Here is a 17,037-nt window from a genome sequence, read left to right on the forward strand (position 1 = left end):
TGAAGATATATGGAGATGTCTACCAACTTGCCCCAGGTCATTTGACCATTCAGTCCTTAGGAGAGAGCAGTGACTAGAACACCAGTGTAGCTACACTCGCCTGCCCAGTGCACCTTTCACAAGGCAGTAAATCCTTCCCTCCCTCCCTCCCTTCTTCCCTCCTTTCCTCATCCCTCCCTCCCTTCCTCCTTCCTTCCTTCCTTCTTCCTTCCTTCCTTCCTTCCATTAGTTGTTCAACAAATGCTCTGGTTAACAGTTAGCATGTCCCCTCCGTACAGAGGAACACTCTTTAAGACATTGAGGAGATTTGGTGGTGCTTGGTGGTGAAGAGCTCTGACTTTGGAGAGTGCTAGGCTTCAGTTCAAATCATTGTTCCACCAGCGATGAGCTGCAAGTCCTGCCTTAGTTATTGAACTCTGTTGATCTGAAGGCCCCTCCTGCATACAGTGAGGTAATCAACACAGCCACCTTGGAAGGTTTTGTCAAGATAAAAATGAGGCTGCGAATATAAAGCATAGAAAAGAGTCTGCCATACTGTTCTCTCTTAGGAAATATTCACTACTATTTTTAGTTTCATTATCACAAAATACCCAATAAAGCAAAACTGGCTGAATACATATTTACCTTTTCTATTTCAGAGTACATGCTGGGATCGTCTTGACAAACTTCAGTTATCACTGATTTTAAGAAGTTCAGAGGGACCAGGAAATCAAAATTTCTGTTTTGGAACAAAAAAAAACACTGAATATCCAGTTTCCACTTTCTATAGAACCCTGAGTAGAGGAGAATGAAAGAGAAGCAGAGGCAGAGGTGGCTGACCCACAGCCTTGACACCTGGGGAGGCCAGACTGATTGCCACGGTCTGGATGATGAGGGGACCTCTCAGGTTCTGGAACACCAAGATTTCTGGAATGCTGCTCCTAGTGGAAGCCCCTGTCTAAGTCTTGAGATGAGCCTTCTCCACATGAAGCTCTCGGCACCAGGCCTGGTTCTCCTCTCCTCTTTTGCATGTGGACGTTTAATTTTCTAGTGTCTTCTCTTCTTCTTAAGTGTCTCTCTTTAAGGCCAGCACCCTTATCTGCTCTAAGAAGTCATTCTACATCAATATCTAAACTGAGGAGAACCTAGCCGCTCTGTGACCGCAGACTTTTTCTTTTCCTACCCCGACAACCTGCAGTCTTATTTTAAAACTATAGGAGAATCTGACACTTGCTTCCTGGTTTTGAGCCTTTCTGTCCCTCTAACCGACTCTCTCTTTCCCCCATGAAGGCAGGGCTGGTCTCGCTTTGCATGTCGGGAAAGACTGAGCCCTTCTTTGTTCACTCCTTGGGGCAAACAGCATCCTGCCCATCCACCTGTGCGCTCCCTGTGGCCCTTGAGGTCCCAGAGTTTGATGTCCCATACACTTTGCCTTAGGGAACAAAAGACACACTTTACTGAAAATGTCATATGTCAGCCCACGTCCTTCGATTCTATTAAAACCCCTTCTTTTTCCTCTTTCTTTTTTTCAAAAAAAATTATAGGGAAAAAGGAGAGAAAAGGATTGGGGAGAGCAGTCCACAAAAACCAGCAAACCCAAGCCCACTTTGGGGAGTTGAAACATCTGCACTTTCTCAGCAGTTTGAAAGGAAACAAAAAATTGCCAAGTGGTATAAAATTTGAAGAAAAATTACCCAAAGGAGGAATGGACGTTAACCACGCTTCAATTCCCCACTATGGGTTGACATTTGAAGTACTTTCTTCTCTCCTCTTTCTTTCTGATTCACAGTGTGTCTAAAGAGGTGAATTGGGCACACAAAACCCAACCTCCTCTTGCCAGGGTGGGTATGAAATATGAAGGCTAGACGATTGTCTGGGCTCAGTGCATTGGAATAACATTGGTTAAATTATGGATAGTTTTTGAATAGTGTCACTTTTTTTTTCTCTGCAGATGGTTGTTCACACAAGGAGCCGGGTCTGCATAATTGTATCACTAATCAGCAGAAAGGCAATTAGTTGTGTAAGTGTGCTATAATCATTCTAACAGAAGAGATGACGAAAAGACAAAAAAAGGAGGGGGGGACCAAAATGTCTTTTCTGAATCCATCAACTGACAGCCATAATTAGATATATATAATTGAAAATTCCACAGTAGGGGGGCCAGCTTATACAAGTGAATTTTCTCTGCTGCCCTTACGCATTTTTGTCTTTGGCTGAGCATCCCCCTAGGAAAAGGCAGAAAACTCGTCATTCCAAGAGTGCATACTGTACTGGGTATTCTTTCAGACCAATGATGTCAGAATAACAATTTTTTTTTTTGGCGTGGGGGGGCATTGGCTGGGGGACTGGGAGGTTGGCAGGCTCTTAGCGTAGGCTGATATGAATTGCGTTGCCATGAATGGTGTCATCGTCACTGTTATTTTGAACCTGTTCTTAGCTGCATCCCTAATGTCTCTCTTTGGGTTCATAATGAGAAATCCCCGGCAGGGCTGACTTACCCATTCAGCACATGTCTAGGGTCCACCATACTTTAAGGGGCCCACAGGAATGTTTTAGTTTTCATTTCTTTTTAAATTAAAAGAAAATAAAATGAATATAATAATAGAGTGTATGAAAATGAATCCAGCCAGAATTATAGTCATCTTTATACTGATGCAGTTGTAAAATACAATTTTCAATATGGTTTTATGGAATAAGGGACCCACAAAGGCAGAAGTGCTGGGAGCCTACTAAAGGCATAAGGTGGCACTGATTCTGGGCTAGGTGGAGTCTCTGTGGAAGGGAGAAAAAGTGGGGCTTGAGGGAGCTTCCTTACAACAGAATATTCCATCCTCAGTTTTTATTGGAAAGAGGGGACTTTATTTAACCAAAGCCTGATTATCAAAACCTATAATTACATTTGGGTTAAAAATTCTTAAGTGCCTATGAGTTCGTGGAAACTGCAGAAAAGCCTAGCACCGAATTAATCAGACTCTAGGTTTCCCATCAGACTAAAAATCTTCTTTTTAAATTGGAAGCGCATTCCCCCAACCTCTCTCTCTCTCTCTTTGAATCCACCAACTCTCCTATAATTTAATTGGACAAATCTTAACTGTGATTTTTTTCCCCTCCCAAAGAGGGGGCACATTGCGGCCAAAGCTTGTTAATTAAGTTCTTTAAATGCCCCCAGCTGTGCAATAAGTTTTCAAAGCAGCACAACTGCAAATTTTTTTTTTTTTTTTTACCATTTGGTGGCTAGTTTTCAATCATGCATTATTCCCCCCTCCTTGTTTTGAGGATGGGAAAAACAGGAGTAATCTCTGAGAGAATTCCCATGCATTGTGGAATCTTGGACAGACAGTCAAATTGGAGGTGCCAGTAAGTGGTGTCTAATTGGAGCCTGTTTAAGGAGGGAGTCACAAGGGACGATTCTTCGGGCTCCCAGGCAGCTTGGGCATGCACATGCCTGTGTACAAATAACTCCCTGAACGGCACCCAGGCACACAAACCTCCCCCCAGGGCCTGGATGGGGGTTCTTCTGTTGGCAGGTGGGGCTTGAGGGAAAGTGGACTGAGCCAGGTCGGCAGAGGGGCCCTGTGGACAGCACGATGGCCACCGAACGTGTCTCTGGTCTCCCTTCCCCCGAAATGCAGCAGCCCACGTGCCCTGTCTTTTCCATCTCAACTAACCCAGCAGAGGTGGATTTGAAATGGAAGGAGAAATGGGATGTGAGTTGCAGTCACCTCAATCCTCTACAAAGCACCTGCACTTTAAAGCGACATCTTTTTTAGGAACAAATGATATCCAACTTAGAGTGAGGACCTTTGTTAAAAAAAACCTTATTCGTATTCCAGCCTCTCCATATTTCAATTCTCTTTTCAGGCATCTCATTGCCCGTTTTGAAATTGGGTGTGGCCACACGATTTGCTCTGGTCAATGGCATGTACATGGAAATGATACATGTCAAGTGGCAGCTTTGAGAGCCAGTGCACAGTTTACCACATTCTGTAATTCCCTGCAGAAGTGGCCGTGTTGAGATGAGGACTCTCTCCCCTGGGTTCCTGGGTTTTCATGGTGCGCAGAGCCCCCCAGAAGAATCTACTCCCATCCCCACTCCATCAACCCATGTTGGACATGTAGCTTGAAGAAGAAATAAGCTTCTCCATGTTAGATCAGTGAGATTTGGGGGTTGTTTGTTACTACAATATAATTGTAGCCCAACTGATACAATTACTTAGAGGATGTCATTAAATGGTGGCCTGGGGACCAGATCAGGCCCGTAGAAATGTTTTGTTTGGCCATGTTTTCTAAAAAGCTAGTTGCCAACCTTAAATATCTGGAAAGCACGCATAAAAATCTGGCAACACTAGGCTTGCCCTCCTTCTGTGTAGCTGCAGTTGCCTGGGGTGGCAGCCCCCAGCACTCTCCAAGGTCTGTCACCAGGAGGTCACTTAAACCATCTGCTGTCCCCTGGAGGCCAAGACCTTCCCACATCTGGAGGACAGGAAGAGTGCGTCTTGGGGTTTCCCTTCCTCTTTGCTGCTTCTGCATGCCACGGAAGGGCAAGGACCAGGCTTGCTTTGGCTTCATTTCCCAAGGGGGTGCTGCAGGAGGCGGTGAAGCACCTGATTGTGGGCCTAAATAGGCAGGGGCTGCAGATCTGAGATCTGGGTGTCTTGCACACTGTGTGCACCTCCACGGTCCATGGCGTGGCAGCGTCCACTGGATGAGACATACCTTGGAGGGACTCAGGTAGACCCAGCGGAATGGTCACTTGCCAATTTCGCAACTGTCACACTTGGTCAAGGCAAAGAAGAAGAGACACTATTGCCACTGGTAAGGGCAGGGTACTCCCAGTCTCCCTCCCTGTTTCTCTCCTTCCCCTCCCCCTGTTTGCCTTGCCTTTTCCCCATGCACATAAAATGGCCAGCAGCCATTCGTCTTTAAAACATATCTTCTCCTACGGCTGTTGGATCCTTAGCATCTTTTCCCCATGACTCAACATCTATTTGTTGCTTTTCTCTTGCTCTCCTGCCTTCACCGAAAGGTTTTATTGCCATTCTCAAGAACCTCGGATAGGACGGGAAGTAAGAGAGAAGCCATAGATGCTTACCAAAATCTGGGGTAAAATAACTCCCTAAGATAGAGCCCGTCCACTCGTGGGATAAGGAGAGAAGATGTGAACGGAGCTGCTACTCACCCAGTGTGTGACTACTAACCTCTGTCCAGCCTTCGTTGTACTCCTTTCTCCGAATGCTGTCGGCATGAAGGTTTTTCAGCTCTCAGCATCCTCCTCTGTTTTCAGGATGTGGGACTAGCTTTGGGAAAAGTCATAAAACAAGAAGATTTTCTTCTTCTCTGAAGTCTGTGGCCTGGACCTCGTTCCTTTGCCCCTCTGTGGTGTTCCGTAGCCCTCCTTCCTTGCCCTTTCTTTCTCCCTACCTTGTGGGCAGCTTACTTTCAGTCTACTGCCTCATTGCCAGCAAATTGTGTCCGTGTGTTACCTCTCCCAGGGCAGTTTGCCTTTTAAGTCCTCTTAGACGTTTCCACCTCCATTAGAAGCTATCCATCACAGTGCAGGATACAGACTTATTTTTCATGCCAGAACTCCTTCTGGGGAACTGGAAATAATGCCTGGTCAGTGGAAAGTGGTTTCACCTTTGGAGAACCGATGCCTCCCTTTCCGGGATGCTTGCTCACTTCTATCTCCCTGGGACGCCCTTCCCCCAAGCACAGGTGCTCCTGAGCTGTTGGACTGACCCAGGTTTGTGCTGATTCTCTGCATCTTCCCTTTGGCCCTGCCCTTCTGAGCCACTTGCAAAATTCCTACTTTGAAATTCTGGGGGTGTCACCCTAAGAGTGACCGCCTGGAGGCGTGGTTAAGAGTGCAGGCTCCAGGACCGCAGTGCAGGCTTTATCCTGACCCTGCCACTTACTAGTTGTATGACCTTGGGCTAGTGACTTAAGTTCCTCTCTTTTTCATTTCTGAAATGGGGATAATAACAGAACTGGCCTCAGCTGGGTGCTATGTTCTAAATGTGTTAATACATGGAAAACACTTCAAAGTTACCTGGCACGTTGAGAGAGTTCAATAAAAGTGAGCTATTTATCTCAACTCAGAGAATCTCAACCCAAAGGGGTTCTCTCACCCCGAGGGCCTCTGCAGCCTGCTCCTGGCTCCTCGCACCTGCTTCCTCAAGGGCCGCCTTCTCAGACGTCTTGCTGAGTGTTCCTCTGGCTGCGTCCTAGCAAACCTGAGAAGTCGCCTCTCCGACTGGCGTCCACTGGCATCGCCCTGAGCTACAGTCTGTCTCCACGGCTTCTCCTCTGGCCTTTTCATCTGCCGACTGTGACCTCCTCAGGGCTGAGCAGCTCTGCCTCCCCAATGTGATGCACATGGCTCCGGAGGTAACGGCTCGAGATAGAGTTCCTTTTGGCTGAACAATGGCGGCTTTAGCTCTTTCCTAGGACAGTGGGGGCTTTTGAACTTTTTGCCTCCAGGACCCTATTTGTTTGGGTGTTCTTCGTTTGGTCTCCCATCTGAATGACAACAGTGAGTGAGCTGTCATTTGAGGTTGTCCACCACCTTGCGAGGCCAGTAAGCCACTTTTCAGTTTAGACAACCAGAATTAAGCCTGCATCAGCCTGCTGGGGGGCAGCTGCCATCTCCAGGTTCTGAAGTGTGTGTTCTCTCCTCCCCCCATCTCCAAGCCTTTCTATGTCATGCTGACGATCAGCGAAGTCCTCAGCCATGTGCGGGTTTGGGTTATTTATTAGCTTTCACTAAGCCACATGTAGTCGTCCAGGAGCTGTCTGAGCAATCCTGAGAGCCACCCCCGACACGCTGCTTGGGACTTGTTAGCTACGTAACTGATGACCAGGTCTCAGGATGATGACGGCTTGGCAGCCCCACAATCGCTCAGTTTAATATAACCGGTTTCTCAAGAAGCAAATGCATCTGCCGGCTTTGTCTTTATATGCCAGTGGTATGGAGGCAAAAATGGACTGAACTCTAGGCTTAAAAGAGCCCTCCAAGTCCTAAACGCCCCATCCTGGGTCTCTTTGGCCAAAGGCTGAAACTTGATTCCCAGAGGGCAGAATTTGGCCTGCACATTGCTTTTATCAGAAATTAAATTTGAGCACTTTTCAGCAACTCATGTATTCTCTAGTTTGCCACAGTCTCTACCATTCCCTTTTGTTTTACATCTGGTCTACTTCATTCGCTCATGTGAATCTGCGTGGTCCCTGAAGACAACTAGAAAACTTAGCGTTTTCTCTGTAAATATGGAAACTACTCATAGGAACATAGAACCACGGCGTTTAGAGCTGAAAGGAAGTTTAATGACATTTCAGTTGTAGTCCCACATTTCCAAGTGGGGACTCTGAAGTCCAAGAGAAATGACAAGAAACCATCCCCAGCCCACAGGTCTTCGCTGCTTATAGTCTCAAAATGAGGTAATGCCTCTGGACATTTTTTGAGAAGAATAAAAGCTTCAGAACTATAATAATCATAGTGGCATGACTGAGGAAGTATGACAGATCCTGAACCCCAGAGCCCGTGTGTGAGCTGTCATCCGCCACGGCCTTGGCTTTGCTCCTTGCCAAATCTGAAGAGCTTCTCATTCATCTGGAAAAGCCCACTCATGCCAAAGCACGAGAGAGCACTGTATATCTTACCGAAGATCTTGGTAGACGGAAGAAAGGGTTTGTGTCCCCGTGTACCCAGTGTTTCTCTTAAGAAGTCCCCCAGGCGCATCTTTTCCTCCCAGTCTCCTCCCTCTGCCCGCACCTGCCAGGTCTCTCTCCTGCCCCCTCAACTGACCACGAGCTTCTTAAACCCCTGACTCCAAATCCCCTCCGCTGAGCTTATCTGTCCTCTTTTCTTATGCTGAGCTACACGGCTCTCCCCCAGTTTCTATCTCCTTCTGTCACTTAATGCTATTTTCAAGTGTGAGGATAGAAATTTTGTTTGTGTTCAGCAAACAAAAGAGTCTTCAGTTCCCATGACCTACCTCCATAAATGGCAATGGAGGATTATAAATAACAGCAATAAAATATCTTTGTTTCTTTAAACACATGTGGTCCCTAATCCTTGCGACAACCCTACAATAAGATAGGTATTATTCGGACCCCATAGGAAAAAAGAGCAGAGATCAGGGAGGTCAAGCCACTTGCCCTAGGTCACACAGCTTGTAAGTGCTGCAGACAGGATTTACTCAGTCCTTCCCCAAACTCTTTCTTTTTCCCATCTGGGGGCATTGGATGGCAGGTAGTAGGACTGAGTTAGTTGATCTGCTGGCATCAATTCTAGATGACTCTCCCTTTTAATCCTTACTGGGATCTAATAGCTTAGAGATGGCAGTTTTGGTTGAACACCCTCTTTTTAAATAGAATTCATCTGCAGGATGCTTTTCCATACTTAGAAAGAAACTCCTGATGATGCTACCTCCCCAACTTTTCTTTCTCCCTCTCATCTGAGTCTTATTGTAATTCAAGCCTATACATTGCATTTGACAGTGGTCTCTTTTCTCTCCTTCTTTAATTAGTCCTGTCATTTTTAATCCACTAGAAAGACGAGAGGGAGATTGAATGTCCCAACAACAGACATGTTATTCTGAAACTCCAATTGTGACAAATTCGCAAACTCATAAAAAAGATTTTTTCTATGCTGTCCTATTAGGTCAGAGCAGAGAAAGATGGGAGCCTGCCCTCTTTTGGGGGCTAATTCAGAGCCATTTTTGGTTATTATGCACAAGACGTTTTTCAGCTGAGTTGTCAGGTTGTTAAATGTCTTCGCCATGGAGTGTTCTAGTAATTCAATCCCTCTGGATTGCCCGGAGTGTCTTAAATGTTTTGATTGCAAATACAGGAGGGAAACTGCTGTCCTGAACATTCTCCCCTTAAATCTTCTTATGGATTAATTTGCTGTGTGGCCTGAAATAGGTCAAAAGGTTTTGGCTCAGGAGTAGAATTCTAGAAATAATCACCCTATAGACACCCTAAATCAATCATAATTAATGCACTTGCCTAGTCCCGTCAGCTGATTGCTGCTAGAGGGTGAAATAAAGAGACCCTTTCTAATACAATTTGAAAAGAGATCAAATCTGTCATTTCATCTAATAATTGAGCCAAATGAGAAAAGAGAGGGGCCAAAGTTCATTGGGTGACCTTATGTAAACCCAATAATGCATAATTCATTTCCTTTTTATGGAATTTATAAGCTGCTGTAAATGGACGGGACAGAATCATCTGCCCTCCGTGGCTTCTCGCAAACTGTTCCTGCTTATCCTGAAAAGCCTGCAGAGCCGCCCGAACTTTTCAGTAGCCTATTCTGGCTGAATAATCCCCAAGCCTTCGATACGGGCCGGCATTTAATTCATTCTCCCAAGCGTGTGAAGTTAATAACTGAATAAATCACTGGCAGCTCTCTCTGAATGATATAAAACCTGTAATTTATTTATTGAGTGTTACAAATACAGTTAAAACATGTTTTCATGCAAAATGCTTTCCCTCTTTTTAATGTGATCGAAGGGAGAACATGGGTTTTGAGTTCTGAAAATGGGGGTTGAAGGGCTGTGTTTGGGAATTGTCCATTGCATCCCGGAGCGCTGATGTTGGGAAATGGAGGCCCCTCCCAGCCTCGACACCACCTGGGCTGAGCAGAGGTGGGAGGAAGCGAAGGTGTGTTTCAGAGCACCTTCCAGCAGTCACTCGGCCTTCCCCACGCAACTGTGCTTAAGTTCACCACGCCTCTGCACTGTGCTGGAGCAAAAGATTTGTTTTAAATGCACACAGATGATTCAGAGTTCTTGGCTCAAGACTCCTTGATAGCAGCAAGCCGCGTACCTGTCTTTTAAATGTCTATTTCAGCAATGGCACAATCCAGGTAGCTATTCATTTTATTTTGGGGTCACTTCTGAAGGGATCCCGTGCTTCTGTGCGGTGAAGTTAGCTTCAGAGGCCTTCAGAACTTCTAGGAGCTATCGCACATTCTTCTGGCAGTTGCTACCTCTCAGTAGAGCCCTTCTGTCTGGATCGAGAGACTCCGCCGATCCAGGCACGCCCCTCGCTCTTTGGCACTCACCGTATCCGCAGAACATTTGTGTGTCTGTTACCAGGTGCACCCATCTTCCAGGACACAGTCTGACTATTTCCACGCTGCTTTTGTGACGTTTATTCCTCCGCACCCCTACTAGGACAAGCTTTCTAAAATAATAGATCCGATCTTATCATTTCCTGCCTTAGAAGCCTTGTTGTCTTGTGAGGGAGCAAGTATAAACTGGTCCAATCTTCCTAGGGAATGGTTTGTCATTATGCAACAGAATTGAAATTTACATGCTCTTTGACTCCCAAAGTGCCACTTTTGTATTTATCTTAAATAACGAGTAATTTATCTTAAATATGGATAAAGATACATGTACTTATAATACATGTGATATGTATTATCATTTTAGGTACAAACTAAGGCTCATCAATAGGAGATCGTTAAGCATAATGTGATCTTTCCAAAATAAGAAACTCTGCAGGCATTAAACATCATGACATCAACCGCATGGAAGGATGTCTGTGACACGTTGTTATGTGAAAAAGCATGTCACAATACAGCCTGAGAAAGTATAATTCCATTTGTTTTAAAAATAACCCTTTCAATAGAGAGGAGAAAAATTAGCACTTTGGAGTTTATCACAGACCAATATCATGATGCCAGGAAAGAATGGACAATGACACATAGTAATACAGAAAGCTGGTTTATAACTGGGGTGACATTCCAATTAGTGGGGGGATGATGGACTCAAAAGTAAATGATGATGGGATATTTGACAATTTGTAAAGAATCTATAGAGAAAAAAACTATACTAAAATTACAGATTTAAAAAATAAAAACCTTAGCATGAAAAGTATATATATTCTCTCTGTATTGTATACGTGTATGTATGTACATACACGCACACATGTGCACACACACGAACACAGATTTGCCAACATTGAAATGAAAATCTTCCATAGGACATAAAACATCAAACAGAAAGTTAAAAGACAAGTCACAGACTGGGAGAATATATTTTCAATGAATATCATCAACAAACAGTGGATAAAATCATAAGAAAAATACAACAACTCAATAGAGAAAAACGAATCACAAATGATATGTGTTGGCAATTCACAGAAGAGGAAATTCAAAAGGCCAATAAACCCATGAGAAGAAGCTCAGCATCCTTAGTAATAATGGAAGTGCACATTAAAAAGTACTGAGTTACCATTTCATCCTCATCAAAATGGCAAAAATTGTAAAGCCTGATGGTGCCAAGTGGTGGCGAGTATATGGAGAAACGGGAACTCCTCCACACCACCACATTACTTGGCAATTTGGAACTACCCACTGAAGTTGAAGATAAGTACATACCACAACCTAGCAGTTCCACTTCTTGGTACGTATCTTAAAGAGATTCACGTAGACGCACACAAGGAGACGGGGATACATGAGCGATCTAATTTTTCTGTCTCCTTTCTGTTTTCTGTCTCCTCACCAGCATTTGGTGGTATCACGCTTTTTTATTTATAACTAGAAACATATAGTTGGTCTCTATTCCTCTTTCTGGCACAGAGCTCTTAAAACCCTTGGAATTTCCTAAGTACTGAGAGCTGCAAAGGTGTCACTTATGTTAGCGAGGTGATTTTTGGAAAGCACCTAAGGATGGGGGAGGGTAGCCAGGACTTTCAGTCCCACTCCCTGACCCCTGGGGAGGGTAAAGAACCTGGAGGTTGACCAACTGCTAATGATTTAATCAATCATGTGTATGTAATGAAGCCTCCGTAAAAGCCCAGAAGGATGGGATTTGGAGAGCTTCCGGTTGGTGAACATCTCTACATACTGGGATAGTGGTGCGCCCCGGGAGGGTATGGAAGCTCTGAGTTCCTTCCCACAAATCTTGTCCTGTACATCTCTTTTATCTGGATGTTCATCTGTATCCTTTATCATGACCTTTTGTAATAAACAGGTAAACATAAATGAATTGTTTTCCTGAGTTCTGTGAGCCACTCTAGCAAATCAATCAACTCAAGGAGGGGTCTTGGAAGCTTCTGATTTATAGCCTATTGGCCAGAAGCACAGGTGACAACCTGGACTTGCCATTGTCATCTGAAGTGGGGAGCAGTTTTGTGAGACTGTGGGATCTGAGGCCGTCTCCAGGTAGACAGTGTCATAATTGAGTTAAATTGTAGGACACCCAGCTGGTGTCATGGAGCATTGCTTGTTGGTGTGGGGAACGCCCCCCACCCCCACAACCCTGTGGTGGAATTAGATACTCAGAACCCTCCTATTTAGCATTTTGATAGAGTGTAGTAGTTTCTCATTGTGGTTTTCCTAAAGGCTAGTGATGCTGAGCATGTTTTCATGTGCTTATTTGCCTTCTGCGTATCTTCTTTGTTGAAATGTCTCTTCGTATATTTTGCTCATTTTCTGATTGGATATTTTTTTCCCGCTGCATTTTGAGAGTTCTTCCTATAGTCCAGGTAACAGTCATTTGTCAGATGTGTGGTTTGTAAATATTTTCTCCTAGTCCGTATCCTGTTTTTTCATTCTCTTAACAGAGTCTTTTCCAGAACAAAAGCCTTAAATTTTGATGAAGTCCAATTCACCAATTTTTCCTTTTATGGCTTATGCTTTGGGTGTCAAGTCTAAGGACTCTTTGCCTGGCCATAGATACAAAGGATTTTAGATTGTTTAAGGTTTAAGAGTTTTGTTTTACATGTAAGTGAATCATTGTTTTCTTAAATTTATTAAATTTTTATTGAGATATAATTCACAAACTATAAAATTCACCATTTTAGTGTGCACAATTCAGTGGTCTTTAGTTTATTCACAAGATTGTACAATCTCCACCACCGTCTAGTTCCAGAACATTTTCATCACGCCCAGATGAAACCTCATACTCATTAGCAGTCACTCCCCATTCTACTCTTTCTCCCACCCCCTGCAACCGCTAATTTGCTTTCCGTCTCTATGGATTTGCCTATTTTGGACATTTCATAAAAATGGAATCCTACAATATGTGTCCTTTGTGTCTGACTTCTTTCACTTAGCCTGTTTTCAATCATGCTGTATCATGTATCAGTACTTTATTCCTTTTTGTGGCTGAATAGTATTCTACTGGACCACATTTTGTTCATCCATTCATCAGTTGATGGACATTTGGCTTGTTTCCACTTTTTGGCTATTATGAATAATGCTGCTATGAATATTCATATACAAGCTTTTGTGTGAACATACGTTTTCAATTCTCTTGAAATTGAGTAGGAGTGGAATTGCCAGATCATATGGTAACTCTGTTTAACTTTTTGAGGAACCACCGAACTGTCTTCCGCAGTGACTACACCATTTTACATTCCCACCAGCAATGCATGAGGGTTCTGATTTTTCCACATCCTTGTCAAAAGTTATCATATTCTGTTTGTTTGTTTCTTTTATGGTTATCCTACTGAATGTGAAGTGGTGTCTCATTATGCTTTTGATTAGAATTTTCCTAATGAAAAATGATGTTAGCATCCTTTCGTGAGCTTTTTGGTCATTTGTAAATCATCTTTGGAGAAATGTTTATTCAAATCCTTTGCCCATCTTTAAATTACATTGTCTTTTTATTATTGAATTGTAAGAGTTCTTTATATATTCTGGATACTAGACCCTTATCAGAGATATGATTTGCAACTATTTTCTCCTATTTTGAGGATTGTCTTTTCACTTTCTTGATAGTGTCCTTTGATGCACAAAAGGTTTACGTTTTAACAAAGTCCAACTCATGGGTTTTTTGTTTCTTTTTTTTGGTTGCTTGTGCTTTTGATGTTATATCTCGGAAACTGTTGCCTGTGATGTAAGGTTACAAAAATTTACACGTTTTTGTCCTTATAGTTTTAATTCTCATATTCAGGTTTTTGATTCTTTTCAATTTAATTCTGTAGATGCTGTGAGTTAGGGGTTCAAATTCATTCCTTCCCATGTGGATATCCAGTTGCCTCATCACCATTTGTTGAATGAATATTCTCTCCTCATTGAATGGTTTTGGCACTCTTGTTGAAATCAATTGACCATAGATACACGAGCTCATTTCTGGACTCTCAATCCTATCCCATCGATCTAAATGTCTAGCCTTATGCCAACACCTCACTGTCTTGATTACTGTAGATTTGCAATAAGTTTTGAATTGAAAATGGGTGACTCCTCCAATTTCATGTTTCTTCTTCAAAATTGTTTTAGCTGTTCTAGTTTCCTTGCATTTCCACATAAATTTTTGAATAATCTTGTCTGTATGTACAAAAAGTCTTATTGACATTTGGATAGAAATTGTTAAACCTGTTCATTAATTTGTAGAGAATTGGCGTCTTTATTATGTTGAGTCTTCAAATTCATGTACATGCTATGTTTCTCCATTTATTTAGATCTTTGATTTCTTTCATCAAGTTTTATAGTCTTTAGCATTCAAGTCCTATACATATTTTTCAGATTTACACTACAGTGTTTAATTTTTTTGAGCAGTTGTAAACAATATTGTATATTTAATTTCTGTGTCTATGAGTTCATTGTAGCATATAGAAGTTTAATTGATTTTTGTATGTTTATCTTGTGTTCTGCCACCTTGCTGGATTCACTTATTAGTTATAAGAAATTTTCTTTAATAGATTCCTTGGAATTTTCTAAATAGACATCTGCAAACTGGGATGTTTTATTTCTTCTTTTCCATTCTCTTAATTTCTTTTTTCTGTTTTATTGCACTGGCTAAAACTACCAACACTATGTTGAATAAGAGTGCTGAGATCCTTGCTTTGTTCTCAATTGGGGGAAATCTTTCAATCTTTTACAATTAAGTATAATGCTGGATGTAGGCTTTTTACACATATTCTTTATCAGTTGAGGAAGTTCCCCTGTATTTCTAGTTTTATGAGAGTTTTTTTTTTTTAAAGATTTTATTTTTTTTCCTTTTTCTCCCCAAAGCCCCCCAGTACATAGTTGTATATTCTTCGTTGCGGGTCCTTCTAGTTGTGGCATGTGGGATGCTGCCTCAGCGTGGTTTGATGAGCAGTGCCATGTCCATGCCCAGGATTCGAACCAACGAAACACTGGGCCGCCTGCAGCGGAGTGCACGAACTTAACCGCTCGGCCACGGGACCAGCCCTGAGAGTTTTTTTTTAAATCAGGAATGGTTGTTGAATTTTGTCAAATACCTTTTCCACACTGACTGATATAATCATATGAATTTTCTTCTTTAGCCTATTAATGTGTTGGAACACATTGATTGACTTTCCAAAATTAAGCTAGCCTTGCATCCCTGGAATAATCCCAACTTGGTCATGGTATATAATTCTTTTTACATATTCCTGAATATTTGCTAATAATGTCTTAAGGATTTTGCATCCATACCTATGAGGAATATTGGTCTGTAGTTTTCCTTCTTTCTTTTAGTACTGTCTTTGTCTGGTTTGAATATCAGGGTAATACTAGCTTTCTAAAGTAAATTGGGCAGTGTTCCTTTCTCTTCTATTTTTCTGGAAGAGATTGTGTAGAATTGCTGTTAATTCTTCTTTAAATGTTTCCTGGAATTTTCCAATGTAATCATCTGGGACTGGAGTTTTTTTTGAGTTTTAATATTATCAATTTAATTTCCTTAAGACTTATAGACCTGTTCAAATTATCTGTTTCATGTTAGATGAGATGTAGTAGTTCCTGTTTTTATGGAAATGCTCAGTTTTTTATATAAGTTGTCTATTTATGTGGGTAGAGATGTTTGTAGTATTTCCTTAGTTTTCTTTGGAAGTCTTCAGAGTGTGTAGGGCTATCCTCTGTTTTATTTCCCATATTGGTAATTTGTGTCGTCACTTTTTTCCTTTGTCAGTCTTGCTAGGGGCTTGTTGATTTCACCGATCTTTTCAAAGAAGTAGCTGTTTGTTTCAAAGACTTTCAATAGTGTTTTTCTGTTTCTAATTTCACTGGAAGTTAGATTTCTGCCCCTATCTTTATTATTGCTTTCATTATGCTGCTTTGTTTACTTTGCTCTTCTTTTTCAAGATTCTTGAAGTAGAAGCTTAGATTATTTATCTGTGACTTTTTCTCTTTTCTAATATATGCAGCTAGTGCTATAAATTTCCCTCTCACAACTGCTTTAACTGTTTTCCACAACTTTTTGTATGTTGTATTTTCATTTTCATTCAGTTCAGTGTATTTTTTCTTTTATTTCTCTTGAGACTATTCTTTGATTCATGGACTATTTAGAAGTGTGTCATTTAGTTTTTAAACGTTTGGAGATTTTCTTTGTATCTTCCTGTTATTGACTTCCAGTTTGATTCCCTTATGTTTGGAGAAGACACTATAAAATTTAAACTTTTAGAAATTTGGTGAGAGTTTTTTTTTTTTGGTGACCCAAGATATGGTCTACTGTGGTATATGTTCCATATGCACTTGAAAAAAATGTAGATTCTGCTGTTGTTGGGAGGTATGTTCTATAAATTCCTATTGATAGTGTCATTAAGTTCTACTATATCTTTGCTGACTTTCTGACCAGTTGATCTATCAATGGTTGAGAGAGAGATGAAGTCTCCAACTATTTCTATGTCTCTTTCTCCTTTGAGTCCTTTCAGATGTGTTTCAGATACCTTGTAGCTCTGTTGTTTGGTAAATATATATTTAGGATTACTATGTCTTTTTGGTGAATTGTCTCTTTTATCATTATATTGTGTGCCTCTCTGTCGCTGATCTTTTTCTTTGCTCTGAAGTCTACTTTATCTAATATTATTAATAATAATAATACTGTTCTCTTTTGTTTTAATAGTTGCATAATTTTTTCTATTCTTTTACTTTCAATATGCTTTTATCATTATAACTGGGGTAGACAGCAGAGAGTTTGGTCACATTTTATAGTCCACTTTGCCACTCTTTGTCTTTTAATTGTTATATTTAGATCACTTGAGTTTGTGTAATTATTGATATGTTAGGGCTTAAGTTTACCATTTTATTTTTTGTTTTCTGTTTAATCTGTTTTCATTTTCTGTTTCTTTTTCTTGCCTTCCTGTGAGTTACCTGAACATTTCTTT

This window comes from Equus przewalskii, chromosome 3 (assembly GCF_037783145.1).
Source record: "Equus przewalskii isolate Varuska chromosome 3, EquPr2, whole genome shotgun sequence".
In the NCBI taxonomy this organism is placed as follows: domain Eukaryota; kingdom Metazoa; phylum Chordata; class Mammalia; order Perissodactyla; family Equidae; genus Equus; species Equus przewalskii.